Genomic DNA, 17,474 nt, shown 5'->3' on the forward strand with positions numbered 1-17,474 from the left:
AATGGGGGGTGGGGGCGGGATGTGGATATCAAGGGTGATAAGCTTATGGTCGGATCGGACCAATGAGGAGTTGACTTCAGGTGTGGAACACCGGTCACTCATGTTGGTAATGACTGTTATTTTAAACATGCTTTTTGCACTTATTGTTGATTCTGGTTTCATCACTGTTTACTTTTTAACAGAAAACAAAAATGGAATGGATCAACACAAACTGAAATAATTTCATCTTTATTGCTCTCAATTTATGTTAATGAAGGTGAAGACATTTTAGAGAATCTGAAATAATATAACATGCAGGTGATGCAGTTCTACTCCTTACCACTATCTTAGAAATTTTTTTTAAGTTAAAGGAAAGACTTTTTAAACTTAAAAATATATATTTTTTAACTTAATGATATTTAACCATAATATAATTAAACTAGTACTAACTGGAGGTTTTCCTGGCAGCTGATAGGCCAAAGGTAATATGTGTCTATTCTACCACTGGCCTATAGGTTCATAGGACTATACTAGGTTATTGGCCTGGAGGCCATTATAAGCCTAGCCAAGAATTTCACCCATGTTCCCACAAAGTCAGCAGCTGTTTTCCCTGTCCAACAGGGATACAGGTGGGATCCCAGGGGTATATTTTCTGTTTCCCATCCAGTCGTCTATATTGAACATGTTCCTTATTGTAAACAGCTGGGCTTTCTTTTAGATCAGACTGTAAGTTTCAGTTTTCATCTAATTTGTTTAATCAGAAAAAATGTTGCCTTCACCTGTATCTTACAACCTGCGATCAGATAGAAGTTAGTTGTACTTTGTTATCCCTTTTGCTGTGTTTTGCACTTATACTATTTTCACTCAAGCAACTGGACTTAAGCTGTTTAGTACTCATAAAATTACTAAACTAGCAAATAGCTGTTCTAAAACAACATGCCACTGTAATGTAGTATAAGAGTTAAACCAGACAAGAGTCTGAATCTAAATTAGAGAATCATCCTTTTCATCCTGGAAATATCAAACATTTGGACAAAGGCCCGGCAAAAAAATCTGGACACTGATTAACAAAACATTTGCATGCATAATTATGTAATCCCACCCATTACAGTGGAACTGTGGGATATCAACATTCAAACAAAAATTGAAAAGCAGACAAAATATTAAATATCACAAAATGTAACCAGGACACTAATAATCACGTCTAGGCTATTTCATTCTTCAAAAAATATGTTCTAACAAATATTTTTATTGTAGCTCCTGAGTGGGCAATATTTGTATATAATGACTGTCCCTGCCTTGGGGCCTTCATCCCTAATTAATTTTATAACTACAAAAATTGCGCTCACTGCTTTTGGTACTTCATACATTGCTATTATAAACAACCAGAATTAAAATGCGTGACATCATAAATTAATGAATGGAAGCCAGTGTGAAAAGTAAGAGTGCCCTTTAGGTAGCATCACTGTAATGACATTCTGTATACACAAGACTTTTTTTTATAACACACTAGCTTTTCTACGTATGGCAGAGCAATGTATTCAAGAAAGTGATATGCTGTTGTAACATTAGAACACTGGAAATGCACAGGGATTTGTAATGCAGCATACACTTAAGACAAAAGCACAGTAGTTTACACTCGAGAAGTAGATAAAGGTGTGTTTTAAAAAAAGTGATGTAGGCTGTCTAGAGAATAGCCCACTATCACCATTCAAAGTAGAAAAGTAAAAAAAAAGTGCCAAGAAAACTTTTTTCCTAACTGGATATGAGTCCAAAATGGTTAACTTAAACAGTGCTGCTTCCATAAAGGGCAAAACATTGCTCTAACAGGCCTCATCACCATTTACCAGGAATTATTTTAATTTACTAGACAGTGCAAAACTCGGCAAAGAAGAGTTTATTTCAGAAGTGTCAGGTTCAACCATAATGCATTGTTGTCTGCTTGTCAACCGCACAAGCAACCCAACCAGGTATTTACAGGAAGCAAATGCACATTGTTAAAAAGTCTGCATACAGTTAGCATCTACACCTTGCCCACCTCTCCGGCACCTACAAGTGCACTGCAAAAGAACAACCTGAGGAATGCTTCCCAGAATCTAATATCTGGAGAAGAGCCCAGTGAAGCGCCAAACTATTTGGTAGCTGCCATGGAGTTAGAATGCAACAACAAATCTGCAAAAACAGCTTCCCACCTCCACCCATGGACTTTTTTTACAGTTAGCCAAGTAGGTGCCCAAGTGGTCAGACTTTACGTCATTAAACCTAAAGGTGATAAGAAAGCAGTAGCTCAAAGAACAGTTCCACCAAACCACCATTCCAGCAAGTACTTAGATGGCATCAGTCTCACTCTACAGATGTTTCCTAGGTTAGCTGCTGCTGTGCTCACTGTGCTACCTGCTGCTACTGCTATTTTCTTCCCAAATCCATCCTTCCCATCCTAGTATTATGGCGATAGTCTATTCAGTTCCGGGACCAGTAGCCCTCCTCCTGACGTGACATCTTTCACATGTCACAGACACAAGATGTCGATGTGACATCCTCTTTGGTTGGCTGCCAGTCTGCCACAAGTAGTGGGTGGGCTGTGCCCATAAAGAACTGTTTTTTTTTTTAAGCTCTCAGACTCTGAGAGGCAGTCAGACACTGCTGCACTGTCTCACAGTGCTGATGTCATCACCCGTGCATGTTGATGACATTTTGCTGGATATGCCGGTGATGCATGATGATGTCAGTCTTAACTTAAAAAAAGTAAATAAAACAAAAAAACATAATCAGGATTTGAGGGAGCCACTCTGGAATTTGAGGCACCCTATTATTCAGCCCCCCAAAATGGAAAATACTGAGGAATTCAGTACGGTTGAGAGGTATGTAGAGAATGACCAACAGTCTTTATGTCTTGATTTGTATAACCACTGCAAGGGAAGTAATCTCTTCCCATCTTCCTTTTAGAGAATGTAGATATTCAGAGTGATTTAATCTTGCTATACCTTCACCATTAACATCATTTGGAGATAAAGCTGTCAGTGTGGCCTTACCTAAAATCTGAATCTCTTTCATTAGAGCTATTTGAAGCAACTTAAATTATTACTATTTTAAATGTCATATTTTCAGGGAAGTTCAATTGTTTTGTGTACTTAGTGTGATACAGCCCTTTTTTTTCTTTTTGCTGAAGAACCTCCCTGCAGCTGACTATCAGCTGCCACCAGCTCCTTTCCATGTTTGCTGGGTGTTGACTATCAGCTGCCACCAGCTCCTTTCCTTGTTTGCTGGGTGTTGACTATCAGCTGCCACCACTCCTTTCCTTGTTTGGTGGGTATACTGGATCCACATTTGCCTCCCCTGGGCTCAAGCTGACTCTTGTCTGGGGCTACTGAGGAGATTGAAGGCACTGATACAATTTCATAGTGCTGCTGAGGAGTGTGTCATAACCCCTGCCAGCCTGCATCAGCCTTGTGAGTTTCTCAATGGTTGTTTCAGGAGGTGCACACACGTCTCAGCGCCCTTGACCAGGTGGTACACAGCTTGCAGAATGGAGCTCACTCAGCTCTTAATGCTGCTACTGCAGTAAGTCTAGGCAGCCTCCCCACCCCTGGATTGGTCATTCACTCCCATTTAAGAGAAGCAAGCTGGTCACATTCTTTCATTCATCTCCAATGTCCTTCCTGGTTCCTCTAGTGCTGTTGCCAATAACTGAACTCCAGTTATCTGGGTTGCAGTCAGGGTTCTATCCCGCTCTGTCACAGAGCTAAGCATAACTGGTAGATAATTAACTTAATTGGCATAAATGTATCTCAGAAATCAATGCAAATATATTGCATAAAAAACAACCCGAATGCACTCATAGGCAGCGCAGGAGCCCAATAAAATGAATGTGCTTCCAAAATTTCAGATACCTGTTTGGTGCTTGGCATTATGGCATAGACTGATAAAGCGATAACAAGGGAACATCTTCAAGAGAAAATAATTCATCTTACTGCTATACTCTTTCGTCATCAAATCCACTATTGAATACAATGCCCCCCCTTTGGTATAGACAAATCAAAGAATACTATTCAACTGCAAAGGCCCCGGTGAGTTTTATGCAAGAAAATTGAAAGTTATAAATCCTGGAACTATCCGGATAGATTATCATGGGTCTCCCTATACTCAGTAGCCTAGTGAATGCTCTCAGGGCACCTCTGTCTTGACTTTCAAGCTATGAAAAATCTAATCTTATTTGTTCTGCTATTTCTTCATAAAACCAGTTGCTACAAATACCTATGCTATGGACTTACATCTACACCAACAAATAGACAAGACTCACCGCATGGACGGATTCATAACTCATTGTAACCCCAGTCTATGGAATAAGTTACCACTATAGGTCAAAATGCTAATTCATCTGTATTTAAGGCTACACTTGACAATTGGATGGGTAAACACGAATTTACACCAGTTTATCACACACAGCCCTGCTTGATGTGGGAGCTGGGCACTGTTAAGTGCTTGTAAGGGTGGCAATAACCTTTAAGCGTGTATATGTAAAGGTGCATTTTGCTAGGCATCTTACGGTCTTGGTGGTATCTTGTAGTATTGTTTCATAGTCCAATGGCCAGTGACTCAGGATTAACTAGAGACCTAGGTGTTAGAGAAGCCAATGAGTGAGGGTGGGAGTGAGTGGTAAGTGTTAGCTTACCCATCTAGTCATGTTTGTACTTATTATGCAAATAGGTGGGCGGCATGCAGTGTAGGGTCTGGGGACATAGCCACAGCCATGAAGTAGGCTTCATGGCATGTGTTTAGGAAGGCACATGCTAACTGCTAATACAGAGGGGTTATGATCATATATAAGAAAATTCCTGATGGCAGCCTAGATTGAGGTGTTATGGGATTAATTATTTTCATACAGGGAAATGAATGACATGATTGATTGCAGTCGGGAGTGGGAATATAGAGATTTTAAAAAAAAATTGTGCAGTTATTTCTTTACCATTTTATATTGGGAAGTTTTAGTAATGTTATTAAATTGGTATTTTTCTACATGATTCATTTGCGCTTTACTTTCTTTCACTTACTATTTTTTTCATGCTGTCATACTCAGAATAACGTCACCGAAGAAATGTTTTAGTACTTATGCATATGACAGACTTGAAGATGAAATCTGCATTCCTCCTGGGTGAGGTGCATATTTATTTCCGTTCTTTGTCCAGACTGAAGTTTGAAAGTTGTATTAGTTCAAGTAATTCCTTTGTGGGATGCTGACATTGCAACATTTGTCTTAATTGTAGGTATACACACAAGGCAAAGACATTTACCACAATTAATACTTTGAATGAATGAATGGAAAGTTATTTGTATCACAGACCAGGTAGGTTATTTAGTTATCTGCCTTTGTGTTGCCTATTAGGTGGGCAAAACTAATAGGAAGCCGAAACAAAGAATTGCTAATATGTACCAGAAATCAGATCACATCCATCAAAAATACCGTTCTATACCATTATGATACGTCTCCTAAGTTTGTGGGTTAACTAGCAACTTTGCTGGCACTGAACATACTGTTTGTTGTAAAAGAGGGGGATTCTAGAGATGAAGATGATTAGACGAGAACTAGTTGATTTGTATGTAGATGCCCGAAGAGAACCAGGTTTAAACTATTGCTTTGTGGTACAACTATATTTATAGCAAACAGAATATTTATTCATCCTACATATATATTTGCTTGTTAATTCTCCTTTAAGAGCAATGCCATGGAATGGTGCCATGTAACAGCCCTTTTTATTGGCTGTTATGTTTTCCAGCCTAGTGAATTACTACATGCTTGATGCAAGCAGCCATTTTTTACATTGATTGTCCTCTGAATTAATAAAACTGTTAGGTTTGACTGATATTCTACCTGCTCAGTTTGGGAGGGGAACACTATTACGTGCTTGTTAAGGGTGGCGAGAATGTGTAAGTGCATCTACCAAAAGGTGTAGCTTATTGTTGCTGTGATGGCTTACCTTGCATTGCTCCTACGTTTACTGCTTTTCGTTTCTTCTTGTATTGGACTGACTAATGGGCACAGAGTTTTCAACCATCAGAGATCAGAAAAGTTCAGAATAATATCAACAGATCAAACCCTCTTCAATTATCTGTAATATGAATTGGTTCTGTAAGGAAAAAAATGATAAAACGTTACAGATGAAAGAGTAAACCGATAAATAGAAACCTGTGTCATTACAGTATCTTACAACTTTACTTATATGTTTGAATCACACAGCAGGGGTTCAGGATTTTTATTTCTCCCCACTTGTTCTGTACTTTCTGGTCTTCTACCTCAGTGCCCCTGATCTTCACTGGGTATATAAGTTCCCTCCTTCCATCCCACAGACTAATACCAATTTTTTGCTCTGGATCTGGTGGGAACTTAAGGGTGTCTTGAGGGGTTTGCTGGCTGCTGCTTCCAAAGGGGGAAGGATTTTTTTTTTATGTTATGACCTACAAGCTTGTCTCTCCATCCTGGAGTCATCTGAGGGCTACTTCCCTTTTCATGGACTACACCTCCTATCAGGGAGCACTGAGATGAATATCCCTCATTTTGGGATAGGCATGCCCATCTCTTCCTGCCAGCATCTTAGACGTCTGAAACGCTAATCAAACCTAGGCCACCTGGGGTGTAGTTAGGCCTTTATTCCTCAACACCAAAGCAATGGCTGGAGTTCAAGAAATTTTGTGGTAGAAAATATAAAACGCTTTTTATTTAGTGATATCCAAGTTAAATCCACATACCTCTTTTTATGAAAACTGTGCTGGATAAATGAATGCTCAGATGCATCTGAGGCAAGTTTGTTTGTGTCTTTCGGCTTTTCCCGGTTAGGGATCGCCACAGCGGAACTCCGGTCCACTAATGATTGGTAGTGGATTTTTACGTACCGGGTTACCAGCCCTGACGCACAACCTTCAACGAAGGCATGCCCCATTCACGTATGCCTCCACACAGAAGACGCTCTAACTGAGAATCGAACGGGACAACGTCTTGCTATGAGGCGACAACGCTACCACAGCACCACCACCTCAGCTCGTTCATCTGAGGCAAGTACAAATGTTGAAAAATAATTGCATGACAAAAGATCACATCTTTTCATTGCCTTAAATTTTAAAGCTATCAATACAAAAAAGAAAAAAAAGGAGGGGGGGATAAGTTACAGGATTTACAGTGTGCCTCACCATTTTTCATATGTACTGGATTCATTATTTCATTGTTATAAACATGTTTGGAAGACATTGCTATTACATTCACAACAGCCAAACAGAGAGTAATGATACATTTGTCATATTGTTGCTGATATGTTTATGCATCCATACATGCACTGAATTCGTGTTTTGCCATGCATGCATGTACTTGCCTTTAATTGCATGACTTCTACAACTTACATCTCCAAAGCCAACAGCTGTCTAGTAAGAGCTTGTTTTGTTTGGAAACCCAGACTACTAGGCATCTATATTTCACAAGTACTGGCATTTTTATTACATATTCATTGCATGCAGTATACATATATTGTGGAGAAAGCAGAGGATGCACAGAGGGACGTATGAAATTTCTGTTGTCTTCCATGAAGAAGGCCTGCTCTAATATAACTGTGATCAGATGCTATCAGACAGCAGAGGTAGTACATGCACTTCTGACTCCCAGTCCCTTGCATTACAATGAGGCACCAGTGGGCAAATATCAGAATTTAGTTATGGTGTTTTAAAACAATCCAGGAAAAGATTCAAATCTAACATCATATACTTAATGCCATTTGGTCTTTGAAGAACTGGTTCTCTGTGCCACGTATATGAGATATGCGGTATGCAGATTGACCTCTGGCTTGTTTACCTTTTTAAACGTGCTATGTAATTGTTGTAGGAAGTATTTATCCTGTGTTCTGCATTGTGAGCACTGGGAGAAACAAGAGAAGGGTGTCTGATTTGTCTCTCTAGGTGTTAGGGAAGTCAAATAACATATCAGATTGACAAAAAGTCTTTGAAATGAGGTGTTAATTGTCTTCTCAAGGACAATAGGAAGGAAGTTGGAGAAACAGAAACTTCCCTTCTTGCAAGATATGCTGAGTAGCTGTAAAAATATGTTTTTTTTTCAGTGTCGGAACTGGTGAAGAATAGATGTTAAGGAGGCATAAAAAAAAACACAAAAGGGCTAAAGGTGGCAGTTCCACTCTGCTTTTGTTTATACAGTCCGTGTTCTTAACAAACACACCTGTTGCAGGTCAGAGTGAAAAAATAAAACAGAGATCATAATTCAAATCGAAAAGAAAAATACAGCATTACATACAACACAGATGGTACTTGTTGAAAAACCTGAAACAAAGAGGACTGCATTCTGACTTCTAAATAATGAAAGTAGTTATGGCTGCTACATAGCCAATAAAGCAGACTGAAATGTGCACACTTGCAAAAGGTTCCAATCAAATCCATGTCTGTGTGGTCCATAAAACACCTGCCAGTTCTGCACTATTAAAGTAACATGCATATTCCTCAGGGCTTTACTTTTCTTATGAAATTTCATTTAAATGCAAGGATTAAAAGAACTGAAAGTAAACAAAAAATAAGTTTTAATGATATGAAAAATGGACGTCTCATTGACATATACCTTCCGTTAATGCAAAAAGCAAGTATCCCTCTTTTAACTTGTTAGTAGCTTATGGTTTCTAGTTTTGACTGTGTAGGTCCTGTCTGCTGCTGGGCTCCAGTTTGCACACCGCACACACCAGATAAATGCAGCCACACCTGATATTAATTTTGTTCTGTTTCCCATGTTTGTGCTGAGGGGTGCAGCAAGCAAACACTGGAAAAGGGAAAACCAGTTAAAAAAATAAATAAAAAAGAGAGAAAGAGAAAATGATTCAAACCCAGTAATATCTGGCTCCAACTATCAATGTATTAACACTTGCTTCCAGAGATTCAGGTGAGTAGCAGGTGTGTTTCATAGACCCAATAGTAACTGTCAGACTTTAGCAATGTGGCTTACTTTTGCCCACTGCTAAGCAGTGCACAAACACGTGTATCTTGCATGTGCATACACTTTGCTAATTGTTGTGCAATGGAAAATTACATATTACTAAACATTACTGCTAGTTTATTGTCCATTTTTGTGTATGACATGACATTACATGTGGAAAAATTAAAAAAAATGAAGGCCCTGTCTCACAGTATGTCACGTATTTACGACACAGCCATGTGTTGCCCACCCAAACATTGCAACTCTGGTGTCTCAGTACTTTTTGCAGACATACATCACCTACAGTACTGAATGCTGTGTCATATGCAATGCACATCAATCTGGTAACATACAGAACTACAACTATTGACCCATAAGCCTAACAAGGCTATGAAAGGGATCAGCATGGACCTTATTCACAGAGACATAGTTGACCTTCAACACACTTGAGTTGACCCATGTTATGTTTGTCAAGGATATATCTTGCTTATTGAACCTTGTGGACTTCTTTGATACTGACCTTGAAGAGGTGGATGACATAAAACAGACATACTGCTTATGTTCAGTTATCCAAGGCCTTTGACAGTATTTCCCATTCATGTCTCATAGTGAAAATGTCCGGTCTGGGAATTAAGCCATGCAGTACCAGCTGAATAGGTAGCTGGCTCACCAACAGAACACACACACTCAAAGTTGGGGACTGCACTTCCACCACTAGCCCAATCACCAGTGGAATACCACAAGGATCTGTGCTGGGCCATCCGCTGTGTGGAAACTACTTCCCTGAAGTTCAGCCAGTGGTACGTGGCCTGTGCTTTACTATGTTTGCAGATGACTGCTAATTGGACACACTCATACAGATTCCCCCAGTGATGGTAACATATTACAGAAGGGGTTGACAGAGACAAATGATTGGTGCCAAACCTACAGACTGAACCTTACAGCAAACAATGCCTCATTGTCCTCTTTGGCAATGAAGTACCCCTGCTAATTATGATATACATAGCACCCCTCTCAGCTCAAGCACAGTGTTGTAAGACTTGTAAACACATGTTCATAGCAATATACACTTTTATCACTATGTGTCCATAGTGGTGACACTCATATTCTGCATTGCGCACATCATACATATGGAGATCACATTGAAGACTAGGGAGGTCATAACTCTGTTGTATTTGACCCTTCTGTATCAGTCCACTAATTGAATACAAGGCTCCCTTCTGTCTGTGCCTCACCAGACAATTGCAGCAAATGGAGAAAAAATAGAGGATTGTGACTGGGAGAATGCAGGTCCTTCAAACATCACATCCATGGAAAGACTCCAAGACCTGTCACTGTACTCAGTATCCTGCAAGCTGCTGAGCAGTGACCTATGCCTGACCTACAGAGAAGTCTCAGACCCTGCCCTGCTGGAAATGCTGGACATCTGCAAATCAAATGGGACAGGGAAAACTTGGGCCAGGGTTCTCAACCTATCCTGTTGAATAAACAGAACATGCAGGGGAGACAGATATATCCCCATCGACTCACACTCCTCTGTTATAGGCTCTCACTGAATGTGAAACAGTGCTCCTCAATGACCCTGGTCAGACAAAACCTTCACTACTGGTCTGGGCTGACACCTATGTCCCTCAGAGACAGGCCTAGTTGTTGCTGCTCACAAAATCGCTCTGCTAACAATGACCATCTAAATATGCTTAATAAGGGTACTTGTGTTTTTGCAAAGCTAGGCTTCTATTGCCTTAAGTGTACTGACAACCATGTACTCATAAAAATTACAAATGCAATATGTGAGAGATGCAACTATACAATGAATATAGAATAAATTATCTCTCTCAGGTAACAACAAACCAGATATCAAACAGGTTGCCAGCACAAATTCTTCACCTCCTCAGCAGACCAAATACACAACACAACCCCACATACGCAGAGGTAGTCATTAGAAGCTTATCGAAAGAGCAGAGACCTTGCAAATGCAAATCTTATGCACACATTACAGTCCCAACAGAACCCACTAAACATAAAAACAAATGTATCAGTGTGCCATCCATTAAGCCCTTCAAGTAAAACACCTGAAAGCCAATGTCTTGGTCATAGGCAAATCAATAGTGAGACACAATTGTCCCCCTCACCAGGTTGTACAAGGAGAAAGTCATGGTCAGCTGTCTGTCAGGTGCCAGGATCCACAAAGTCATGCATGCACTCAAGTCTCTCAACAAAAAGCACAGTTACATCTCTGTCATACTGCATGTTGAAATTAATGACTTGAAATGTACCTCTCTGGACTATATGAAGAGAGATATGACTGAGCTCTCAGATTATCTGTCCCAGACAGGTATGTTCGTAGCCCTAAGCAGCATTCTACCTTCACCCAGGATGATACCTCAATACAAATAAAATAATTATTGACTTCAGCAATTGACTTACCTACTGGTGTCATTCCAGGGGAATCTAGTATTTGTCAGCCTGGGATTGTATGGTCAACAGACCACCCTGCTTTGCCAGAGATGGTCTTCATCTGTCACCCCTTGCCTTTCGGTTACTGTCCAAGGTAATTGCCTCCACCATAGTGCTTTTTTAGGCAATGTTATAAAAACAAAATTCCTCACATAAGAATATCCTCAAAAGATAAACTCACGGTTATGCTGCTTAATGCTAGGACTGTAAATCAGAAACTACACTAATGGAGGCATTACTTATTAGGGAAGATGTTGATATTTGTGCAATTACATTGACATGGTCTAAGACTGCAGAGAGTACTCTGGCCATGAAAGGCTATAATGCCTTCCACTGCTGCAAAATGAATGTGAAAGAAACAAATGTGAAGGTGTATCTGTCTTCATGACAAATACACCTCAAGACTGGTTAAGCAGTATGACTCCTTAGAGTTACTTCAAGTCCAACTAACTGTAGGAAAGCCCCCCCCCACATCATTGTTAGCTACAGGTCCACCAACATGAACCATGAAAACCGCAAGCACCTTCCTGGACCTGCTTGAGTCAGTCATATTACAGTCAAACACCCTAGGCATGGGTGACTTTAACTATCCTTCCATCGATTGGGATACATATATGAGCTCAAACACGCTCACCCTAAGGTTTCTGCACTTTGTAAACACAAATGCTCTCCCACAAGGGGATGGAATGTCCTTGACCTTGTACTCACCAACACGGGAGATTGCTGCACCACCCCATGTGTGAGACCGTCCCTGCTAGGTCTGACTATAAATCAGTCATGTTCAATATAACAGTTGTACCTGACCACCCCACCCCTTAGGATTCAAAAGGTTGAAAAGTTTCTCCAAAGCTAACTATAGCCTCCTGACAGTAAAGATTCCTATATGCAGGTGTACACAAATGCCCTGTATAAGCAGCTTTCATAGGTTTATAGGTTCATAGATAGGTACTAGGCTATCGGCCCTGGGGCCTATACAAGCCCAGCCAAAAAGATACCCTGGCTTTTGCCACCCAAGAAAATTATTTTCCTGTGCCACTGTCGAGCAGAGCCACAGAGTTGATCCCCGGGGTGAATTTCCTATTTTCCATCCAATCATCAAGATTTTTCTTGAAGAGTGCTAATGAGGAGCTTTGTTTGATATAGATAGGTAGTTTATTCCAGTGTATGGGAAGTCTCTGGGACAGGAATCTATCCCTTCAGCATGTTCTGTTTATTGTGGTGACAAGGTTTAGGTCCCTAGAGCGTGTAGCTCAGAGGAATTGGAATTTCTTTAAGTGGAGCATGTCCAACAGCTCTGGGTTTGACATAGCTTTGTATGTTAGGCAGAGATCACCTCTGAGTAGGCGATATGCAACGGAGTAGAGCTGGAGTGAGGTATTTCTGTGGCCTTTCCAGTTGTTGCACATGTCTTGTGAGGTACATACCAAAAGGGGCGTTGTACTCTATAATGGGTCTAATGAGTTATGAGTAGAGGGGAACAATGACCTCTTTTTTTCTGGATGAGAAACCTTTTGTGATGAGGTGTGCCACGTAGAAGGATTTCCTGACTACTGTGGTGATGCGATTATCAAAGGAGAGACTACAGTCCACCTGTGTCCCAAGGTCTTATCACACTTTCGGTGTTAAGTATACTACCGCCTATGTTGTAGTTCATGGGTACAGAGTTTTTACCAAAGGAGATGACAATGCACTTTTTGGCATTGAGCTTGAGGCCATGGCTTTGACACCAGGCATCTGTCTCAGTGAGGCCCTTTTGTAGGATGTCCACATTGTTAAGAGTCTTAATTATGGCTCCTAGTTTGCAGTCATCTGCGAACTTCATTAGCCAAAGACCTTCTGTGTTAGCCTGTACTTCAGAGAAGTAGATACCAAACAGGAGAGGACCCAGGACTGAACCCTGTTGTACTCCACTTGTCACTGGTCTGAAGTCGGATCTGGAGTCTGCTACTTTCACAGTGTGGGTTCTGTCAGTGAGCCAGTTGGCAACCCATCTTGTGACATAGGGATTTATACCTAGTTTAGTGAGTTTATCTATAATTCCAGAGTGGGGGATGGTGTCAAAAGCCTTGGCAAGATCTAGATAGGCTGTGTGTACCACCTTACCCTTGTCTACAGCTTTGGTGACTGCTTCAAAGAAGTCTATCAGGTGTAGGAGACATGATCTGCCTTTTACAAACCCGAACTGGGTGGGGTCCAGAGTTTCAAGATTACCAATGTCTTTGTTTATAAGTTCCATGATAATACGTTCCATGGCCTTGCAGACCAGGCATGTCAGGCTAATGGGGCGGTAGTTCCTGGGGTCAGTGGTGGCTCCCCCCTTGTGGAGTGGGATAACCTTTGCTGTGCACCATTCAGCAGGTACAAAGCCTGAGGTGAGGCTATGATTGAAAATGGTACTTAGGTGGGGTGCCAGTTCGTTCTGTAGTTCGTGTAGAACGCAGCCTGGGATGTTGTCTGGTCCCATGGATGCTGTGTTCTTGGCTTTGGAGAGTGTGTTTTTTACCTGCGCAGCCATGATTACAGGAACTTTGCATTCTTCTGGTATAGAGATGGGCTCTTTAGGGGGTGAGAGGGGGGTAAAGTTAGCACTAAACCTATCAGCCAGGATTTTGGCAATATCAGTTGGTTCTGTATATTTAATGTCATTGTGCTGTAACTCAGAGCAGATCTGAGTGTTGCCATTGAGATTCTTGACATAGCTATGGAATGCTTTGTGGTTGTTTTTAGAATCAGTGGCGATTTTGTTTTCGTAACTAGCTTTGGAGGATTTTATCAGGGATCACAGCTTCTTGCTGAGGCTGGAGGATAGCGTCTTGGTTCTGTTTGGGATAGCATGATCCATGCACTCATATAAGTGCTTATAAAGTGCAATTGTGTAGGATTCAGTAGTCATAACTGTATTGTCCATCTGCATGGGTGTCATGAAGTTCACCACTTCTGTCTTAAGAAGCATGAAGTTGGCTTTGGAGAAATGTTTTACCATGGTTTCTTTAATTCCAAGTGTATAGACTTAATCATACCAAAATGGATCAAAACTTGTTCATGAAAAAATAAACCACCCTGGTGGACATCTAGCATAAATAGATTATACAACATGAGAAAGAAACTGATGTCCAGGAATTAGAGGGAACAGTCTCAGCAGAAGAACACCCTCCATATCTTGAACAAGCAAATGAGACATCTTGTAAAGTAGTAAAGTATTCTAAAGCTAATTACAAGCTAAGGGTGATCACAAAGCATTCTTTAGCTATGTCTCTAATGTAAAAGGGAAGGCCCAGCTTTGCACCGAATTCATAGTGGACAGCACCAGTCATTCTGAAGATGAGGATATAGCCAATCTGTTAGCAGACAGGTTTGGCAAAAATTTCACAGCCCTGTCTCCAGCAGTCACACCCCATAGCATACCTTTCACCAGTTCTCTACCTACTTTGTCCAAAGAACAGGTCATGACCACAATCAGCAAGGCCAAAAATATGGGTCTATATTACATGATCGAATGGTCAAATAGGTGAACATGTAATAGCCGACCCGTAATAATTGAACCGCCACAATGTTGAACGGAAAATAAAAAAAGAAGAACCCACCCAAACAAACCATTTAAATGCTCTACGCAGGGGGTAAGCCCCCCTGCACCCCCAACACCCCCGCTACTTAAATATACCAACTCTGAGATCGCACTACAGTGCAGAAAAAGTAAAACTTCCATTTCCGCACTGTACGGAGATCTCCATTGAACTGTTCGACATTGTCACGGTTCGATTATTACAGGTCGACTATTATGTGTTTGACTATTTGACCATTCGATCACATAATATAGACCCAAAAATACAACCTCTGTGGGACTGGATAACATCCCATGCTGCTTACTAAATGGTGTAAAGCAAGAGTTAGCGGAACCACTGGGTACTCTCTTCAACCACAATCTAAGTATTGGCTTTGTGCCAGCATAGTGGAAAAGAGCAACTGTACTCCCCTTGCACAGAGTAGGTCCTTCAACTGACTTGGGGAAGTATAGACCCATAAGCCTGACCAGCCTTGTTTGTAAGGCCATGGAGAGAATCATCTTGGACCATATCAACAAGGACATTGGTGACCTTCAAACTCTTGACCTCACCCAGTTTGGCTTTGTTAAGGGCAGATCATGCCTGTTAAACCTAGTGGAATTCTTCAAGACTGTCAGCAAAGCCCTGGATAAAGGCAAATCAGTACATACTGCCTATCTCAACTTGACCAAGGGCTTTGGCACACTCTCCCACTCAGGCATCTGTGAGAAACTCACCCAGCTGGGGATTAACCCATACATCATTAGACGGGTAGCCAAGTGGCTCACCAACAGAACTCATACAGTCATACTTGAGGATTCCATCTCTGCCAGCAGACTTGCTACCAGTGATGTTCCACAAGGGTCTGTGCTGGGCCTCCTACTGTCTGGAATCTATTTCTCAGAAATTCAGGTGATAACAGATGGCCTGTGGCTCACCAAGATTGCTGGTGACTGCAAACTGTGTGCAATCATTGAATTCTCAAACAATGTCAACATACTACTAAATGGGCTTGCATACATAAATGATTCCTGCCAAAGGCACATACTTATACTTTCAGCAAAGGAGAGGTACCTGCAAATTACACTATTAATAATACTTCCCTAAGTTCCAAGACAATGGTGAGAGATTTGGGAATGCAGGTTGATGGCACCACTTTAAATTTTAATTAATTAATAAGATGTTGATTGTATTACCTATATAAGATAGGTTATGAGTAACTGGTATGCATCTGATGACGTCAAGGATTTGGATTGACGAAAACGTTTTATTGCAATTTACTTACGTTAATAAAATTAGTGGTTGCGGTCTTCCCTTACTGATCTTTTGGTATTTTTGGCTTTTGTTACATCAGTAGAGCCTCCATTTTGTTTTGATGGCAACATCAGCTTTGATTATCATATGACCACAGTGGTAAGGAAAGCATTTTACGTTGCACACCTCATAAGTAAGGGCATAGCATCCAAGACTAAAGATGTTATCAATGCACTGTACATGTCCCTCATCAAACCAGTAATATAGTACAATACTCCCTTTTGCATGTACCTCACCAGACACCTGCAGCAGCTGGAGAGGCCTAAGAGATTTCTCACCAAGAAAATTCAGGAACTTCAACACATGACCTACATGGACAGGCTGAAGGCCCTGTCATTGTACTCTGCATCATATAGACTGCTGAGAGGTGACTTGTGGCTGGCCAACAGAGCACTCTCAAACCCTGTCTTAATGGAAATATTACACCTCTGCAAACCAAATGGGACTAGACTCACTCACTGTAAGGACCTTAACCTAGCCTGCAACATCAACAGGACATGTTGGAGAGACAGTCATGTTTCCCAGAGATTGCCACTGCTGTGGAACAAACTCCCATTTCACGTGATACTGAGCTAATCACAATACTATTTAAGCATAACTTGGACAATTGGATGAGAAATTGTAAAATTACCCCTGGAGTTTCACCTATGTCACTCTTAGACAGGGGCAACCAGTGCTGATTATGGATTTGCAAATATAGACTACATATCTTGGTCTATAAGGGAGCAATGGTACAACTTCACTAGGCTTGAAAAGACCCTAGGGCCATTAGCCTAGTCACCTCCTTATACTATAAAACTAGGGCCATTATGTTAGTAGCTTCATATGAACCTATGAAGCTATGAACCTGTGCAGGCCTGCCAACATCTTGTCTCACACATGTCCTACTGATGACATGTACTATAGGTTCAGCTGCAGTCTTGCAAATGTCAGACTCTCCTCACCATCAGTTTGGCTAGCTACATGTTTTCCTTTTCATAATGGTGTAGATTATTAATGGATTGCATCTGTCTTTGTCTGTGTTTCATAGATGCTAATTACAGCATAATCAGCTGAATTGCATGCTAATCAACCAATCCAACATGGTGGAGCTATTCAGCAAGCTATAAAGCATCCATGTAGACTCCATGATGTTTTTTCCTGCAGATGTCAAAACTTTTGGAGTACAGACATGGAACGTCTACACAGACAGAATGTTAGGGTCTGCTTCTTTAATCCATTTGTATGTG

This window comes from Protopterus annectens, chromosome 1.part2 (genome assembly GCF_019279795.1).
Source record: "Protopterus annectens isolate FY-2018-M chromosome 1.part2, PAN1.0, whole genome shotgun sequence".
Taxonomy (NCBI): domain Eukaryota; kingdom Metazoa; phylum Chordata; order Ceratodontiformes; family Protopteridae; genus Protopterus; species Protopterus annectens.